Here is a 6,859-nt window from a genome sequence, read left to right as displayed (position 1 = left end):
TAAAATCTGTGTCGCGTTTTTGCCTTAATATTCTATTTTACTTTTTCTGGTAGAATACAGAACGTGATGTAGTCATCATACGCGTGAGAAGAATGAACGGTTTTGTACTTCGTCACTGCAGGAAAGTCAAACGACACCAAAACGGCTCTGTGTTGAATGATTGGGCGGGTTTCTGCCAAATCAAGCTTCTTTTTTGAACACGTCGGACGGGTTGATGAAATGATTGTATTGATGTGTTTATTATACAAATACGGTTTTGACGTGCATTTTCAACTGAGATGGCGGTTTGGGCTGCTTTCTGTTGAGTTGAACGGGTTTCATATTGTTTTCGGGGGATAGCGACAGATCTGGCAACCTCCTCTAGCAGACTGCAGAAACACCGCAGGCGGTGTGAATGAAGTGCTGCGGTGTATCCGGACCGGAGACGGACCACATCCAGTGCGCATCAGACGCAAGTATAGTTCATTTTGACTGACAGGAGCAAATGACCACGTTAAATGCCAGAGAGTTGTATGAAAAGCATTTGATACACGTCTAAAAGTATCTGCAATTTGTAAGAACGACAAACTGCTATTACAATGTGTACAAATGGCTGAATGTTGTAGAGGTTGAACTGTTGTACAAAAGTGAAACACAATGTGACAAAGGCACCAGAGCGACTGACAAAAACACAGGGCAAATTCTGAGACTTGAATCCCCCCTGGCCCCCAGCAGCGCCGAGTGCATCGTCAAGGCTAACCATAAATGGGATGGTTCAAGGGCCAAGTACCAATTAACCATGGAAGGATCAATGAAGTACTTTCCAGGTCACAAACCAATTTGACAGAAAACTCATTTTGAAGCCTCGGGTCCAACTGGCTTGAAAAATTTGGTAACACTTTATAATAACTATCCGCTATAACTACTTAATAGATCATTAGTAAACTGTTAATTCATGACTTATTAATGATTTGCTAAGTATTGTTAAAAGTCTGTTAAGGATTCTATCTATACCTTATAGATAGTTAGTAGATAGTTAGTTAACTAATAGTTAATGAGTTACAAATGACTTTTTCAATGACAGTTAACAGTTTAATGATTTATAACTGGGCCTTAGAAAACGGTCAATACATAACTTACAAGCTGTAAACGCGCTATGAATGACTTGTTAACTGTGTGTTAATGGTTTATAACTATACCTTATAAATTGCTACGTTAGAACATGCTATTCATAAATTACTTACTAATGGGTTGTTAATGATCAGTTAATAGTTAGTATATGTTATTGGGACGTTATTCTAAAGTAGCAACAATACCTCATTCATTAACAGTTGTTAAATGTTACTAACAGCTAGTTAATGAGGAATAGTTGCAACTTTAGAATAACGTTCCAATAACGTATATAAGCTAATAAGTAACATATTAACTCACACTTTACAGATCAGTTGTTCATGGTTTGTTAACCGTCTGCTAATACAGTGAAACTTTGTAGAACAACAAATGGTTGAAACAAGTTCAAGGTAAAGAAATTTGATGTGATACTTAAAATATCCAATCTTTGTACCTCAACCTTGTTCCACCCATAGGCTCTTCTGTGTGCTGTGTTTCACCAGAGAAACACCACAGATGAAATGTTGAACATTGTGTTTATTATAAAGAAACACAAAAACACCATCAGCCATCACATGGCAGAACAGTACAGCAGCATACAAACCCATGAGGTTGGGGCACTTTTTGTGATAAACACTGGACAAACAGAATTTTAGAGGGACATTTAATGTCCATACATCACAGAAATGTCATGGATTATTCGTCCTAACGGCCCTTTGCGATGCTTACGGGCAAGCCACTCATGCCACTCGATAACTCGAAGATGGTCTACCAGTAACTCCTCTGTACGATTCCCTCTGAGTCTCCACACAGTTGCCTTGACCGTTCTCCAGGCCCTCTCTATATGCTGGGTATGTGCACCTGTTTGAGCATCAACATATGACACACTGTGATTGACAGTGTAGTGGGTGTAACCAAGCTGAGGTAGAGCATTTTGATAAGCCCGCCACTCATCACTTATAATTGTAGATCCCACTTTAACATGGTGAGCTATAAGTGGCACCAGATCTCTCCTCCTTCTTCTCTCGACCAAGCGAAGAACAGGCTTTGCATGTCTTCTCCCTCTCCGGTCCACACCTAGCATTCCAAACACCCACTTCTTCCTCTTCCAGCCACCAGCCGTCCCCAGCCGTCCCCGTCCGTACTGTTGAAAACATAAAATATTTGAATTCTTCTTCTTTAAGCGAAATGACTAATCTGCCATTCAATGTTAATTTGGATTTCTATCTTGTTAATAGTGCTTGCTGCTTGCCTTTCTTTTGTGTCTGATGTGGCTCTCATCAACAGTGACAAACTGCTGGCGCCCCCCGATGTATTGGCCTCTTGCTTGTTGGTATCTGTCCATCGCAGTTGTACACACATCTCGCAGCTTGCAGGCCATCTTGGACAAGGTTGCTGAGCTTCCAGAAATATCATCGTTGATCATGTCCACTTGACGTAGACGCAGGCCTTGTGCAAATCTAATAAAACAAGGCAAATAATCATTATACTACAGTTCTTTTGATATTTTTGGCTTGATACACAAAGTTTACATCTACTGCACCCCAATATATGAAAACTGCCCACAACTATGTTGGTAAAAACAACAATATCGATGGGAAATATATTTTGTGGGCTTTTCTAGAGTTCTGTCAATACATTTGGGACTAATAATGTGGGACATTTGTGAAATCCTATTTCTAATATTATTTGCCAGACCCCACATATTGAGAGGTCCAATTGCTACAGAGTCAGACATTCATGTTGCTCCACCAGATCTAATGTTGACCAACACAGCATACCATACATAACAGCAATTAAACATATTTCCATAATTAACCCATGAAGAATTCAAGCTGTAATATACACTTTTTAGCAAAATAACTCACAAAACTGTTACCATCATGAGTGGTGATGGCAGATGAGGCCTCATGAATGACTGTCTTCTATCTGGAGACACACTCCAACATAATAATCACAAGCTTTACCACAGAGTCTCCAGTTATTGTCTACGACGGCATAGTTATATACCAATCATCATAGACTGACAGAATAAAATCATATACTTACAACATAGCTTACCTGTACACAAAGTGCATCCAGTTGAAGAGTGTCACCTTTGACCTGCTGAATATCGATTTGTGTCTAATTGACCTCTTCAGTTTCCTCCCTCTGTGGCTGTGACGTTTGCAAACCCTGAAGATACATACAAATTAAAATAAGAAACACACAGGCCAGGATGGTGGCTAGAGCAATCATTCTCAAACATTTTGATGTGAAGGACCCCCAAGTTAAACCTACACTAAGGAACTTTTCAACCTTAATGAAACGTTTTAATATCTTTTGTGATGCTACATTGACTTACAACTACTTTAATGACCCTCTGTCACGGGCTGAGGGCGTCAGTATTGCTTTCACTTGGACTAAGCAGCTGTGAGGAGGGTGGTAGGAACCCCGCACACTAAAAAGCTCCAAATGTGCGGACTGCTTTACGGCATGCGTCACATCATGATATAACATTGTTTAGCCACCATTAGATTCATTTAGATTCATGACCTCGTCGCTATCCATCCTTCACACAGCCACTGGAAACAAATGAAGGCAAGCATGGACTTTGTAGTACATCATGTATAAAGCATTTTTCTCGTCCTGGTTAAATTAAAATCGCAGATAGCGCTTTTAAGTGGTGTCGTGTATATCTAGAAATTAACATTAATGTTAATTATAATTAATGTATTAATATTATAATATATATTGGATACTATGATTAAAACCATTTCATTTTCACTTGAATTCTGCTGCATGTCTGTTGTCACTTCAAGCAATAAAAATAAACTCACCATGTATAATTGTCCACACAAACTGATTCTTTCAGTTTCATCTTGTGTTTGCATTTTTGGCATCTCATCCGTCTTCTCAGAAGCCTTTTCTTCTGCATCCTTTTGATCAGTTCTCTGTGTCTTCTTTTAGATTTAGTTCTTCCCTCAATAAGCTCTCTTAGCTCAGTGGCTATACCAGGCATTATTTGACTGCGGTATAACAATATTAGGTTTGAAAAGGCCCAACCGATTTTTCTAATTCCAGGTTCTTTCCACACACATCACACAAGCTTCCCGGTTTCCGTGGCTGGCTCCCGCCAGAATACAGTTTGAATGATGAGGGTGAAACCAGCCAATCAGAATAGTATTTATGGGCTGGAGGCGGAGCCACCGGCCTCCATCATTTTGGCTGGTTGTCCGTTTGTCAATCACCTGGCATCACCACGGTGCTCGGATGAATGACAACCGATACAGCAACCCAGTCTCACAGCAATTCGTGCTATGAGTCACGTAAATTAATCTATTGCATCGTGTCCGGGAGCACGATTTGCACTTTTTTTTCGTGTCCCACGTCACTCTTTTTAAACTAATACATTTCAATGAGAGTCGCCTGGCCACGCCCCCCTCGCGATTAAACGAGGCATAAACTATTGTTTCTTTTATCCGGACACTCAAATAATATCCAGCATTACTGTTATTGCCCTGTCCACGCTGAAGGTAATTTTAAAGATGTGTGCACCCACATAGCTGAACAGGAAAATGCTGGAAACATCGCGATCATATCCATTCAAATATAAAAGGGGAGAAAAAAATTATCCACTGTCTGTATGGTGGAAATACATATTGGCGATCTACGTGGTTACATTCTCAGTTCAAATGTGTTCAATAGTGAGCAAAGCGACATAACAAAGCGACTTTGACCGGGGAGGAACGGACATGCAGCGCAGGAGGCACCTACGACTGGTTACCGGCTGCCGACAGCTCAGCCGCGGGCAGCCGGTTCAGCTGCTGCGCTGCTCCCCTGCTCCGCTCGTCGCGCGCGGGCGGGCGACTGGGCTGTGCAGCCGCGCGCCGTGCTCCCCGGTTGGGAGACTGGAGGAAAAATTGAGTGATTATGGTGACTGACAGGTTAGAAGAGGACAATGTGCCCGGAGCTTTATGTCGCCGTTCTGTGTGCACAGGCTAGTTTAGCTACAAGCACGCAGGCTGTTTGCTCACGTGACCTAACCGCAATGCATCATGGGAATCGTAGTGAAAAACAAGACGGGGGTTCGATATGCACAATAACCCGCCGCGTGCCTCTCATATGCACATCTGTTCGGCAGGTTTATGCACCAAATCATCCGTACTTCCACATCTGCCCGGGACGCTGCGCCAAAATCATCTTATAGACTGTCAGTGGACAAAAACCATTGATCCAGAGAGCGGAACAGTCGGTATCGCGAGACCTCAAGATCTCGCGGGAATAGCAACATTAGCAGTCACACGGTTGCTGGCAAATAACAGAAATAAATCCAGATCGATATGTTTCTTCACTCTCGATTCATAAGACACGCATTACACTTTACCAGTAGCACATGTTCAGCTGCTCATACGGTTTATTGGCGTTCATAAGCTCATAAACGTAACCCTACGTTCAAACCCCATACGGAACTACAAAATACGTGACGTCATCAAATAGACTTGCATCAATCTGCCATGCAAGTTGTAGTTCTATCTTCAAAATACCCCTTATCCCTAAGTAGAAGAGTAAAACACACAAAAAAGTACATTTAGGGGTTTAGAGTGATGAGGAACATGCTTCTTTGGATTATTTTTTGAAATGAAACTGACATACATAAGTGAAATTTAGTTTTTACCACATATCGTGATGCCCCCTGCTGGTGATAATATCAAGTCGAACCTGACAGGATAGTGGAGTTCAAGAGCTTTGTATAACAGTTGGTCCCATGATTCTAGCATTTTCCATTGTCAAAATAGAAGCTTTAAAAGAAGCACCAAAGTCAAAGTTCAAAGGTCAATATCTCTGAGCAGGAGCAAATTCAAACTTCCAGTCTGCCATAATCTTACTCCCCTGATCAAGTCCTTTACAATGATGTATCATGCTTAGTCTCATGACATATTTTTAATTTTCCCTCTTTTGGAACCAGCCTTGTTTGACATGTACGTTTCAGGGACACATGTGAGGCTCGACGGGATGAAATGTGATTGAATTGAATTTATCTCAAATATAGTGGCCAAATTCTTCATTGAGAACGTTGTTTGAACTTACTGGAATGCTTTGTTGTCATTTCGGGTCTCTTCTTAAAATCTACACAGTCATAATTAGTCATAATTTCCAAATTTCTGTCGACTTTTCACTTTTTTTTTTTTTTTTAACACAAACATGGTGGGCTTCTCTAGCAGTCCAACCACCGGGCTTAGCAAGTTTTCTAGGGGAAACCCTGTCCTGGTTTTAAAAGCAATTACAGTAAAGGGATGTAATTTTCTGAATTTAACAGACTGGTCTAGCAGGTAAAACTTAGGCCCAATCCCAATTCTCTGCTTAATCCTCACTCCTCAACCTTGATCCTCAATCTCAAATTAAGTGCCTCCTAAAAACAAGTGTTAAGGAATGTAATGTCACTTGGAAATGGGACAACCCTTAAAGACAGTTACGTCCTTGGACCACAGGGGGCAGCACTGCGCTAGAGGGTAGAAGAAAGCCGAAAGAAGTGCAGCGTTTCCTGCAGGAAAAAAGTTTAGCCAGGGGGGAGCGCGCGGCGGGGAGTTTTTGGACCGTCGGGAGGGTGCTAGGGGGAAGCGCGACGCTTCTTTGGACCGTCCGAAGGAGAGAGACAGCGCACACGCGTGGACCGCTGTTTTTTTCCCCTCTCCGTTGTCAAGGCGGTGCAGAATTTAGTGCGGTAGCGGTGGTGGTGGTGGGTGGTGGTGGTGGGGGGGGGGGGGGGGGGGGGGGGGGGGGGGGGGGG

Source organism: Salarias fasciatus, assembly GCF_902148845.1.
Source record: "Salarias fasciatus chromosome 7 unlocalized genomic scaffold, fSalaFa1.1 super_scaffold_4, whole genome shotgun sequence".
NCBI lineage: Eukaryota > Metazoa > Chordata > Actinopteri > Blenniiformes > Blenniidae > Salarias > Salarias fasciatus.
This window is presented reverse-complemented; position numbering follows the sequence as displayed.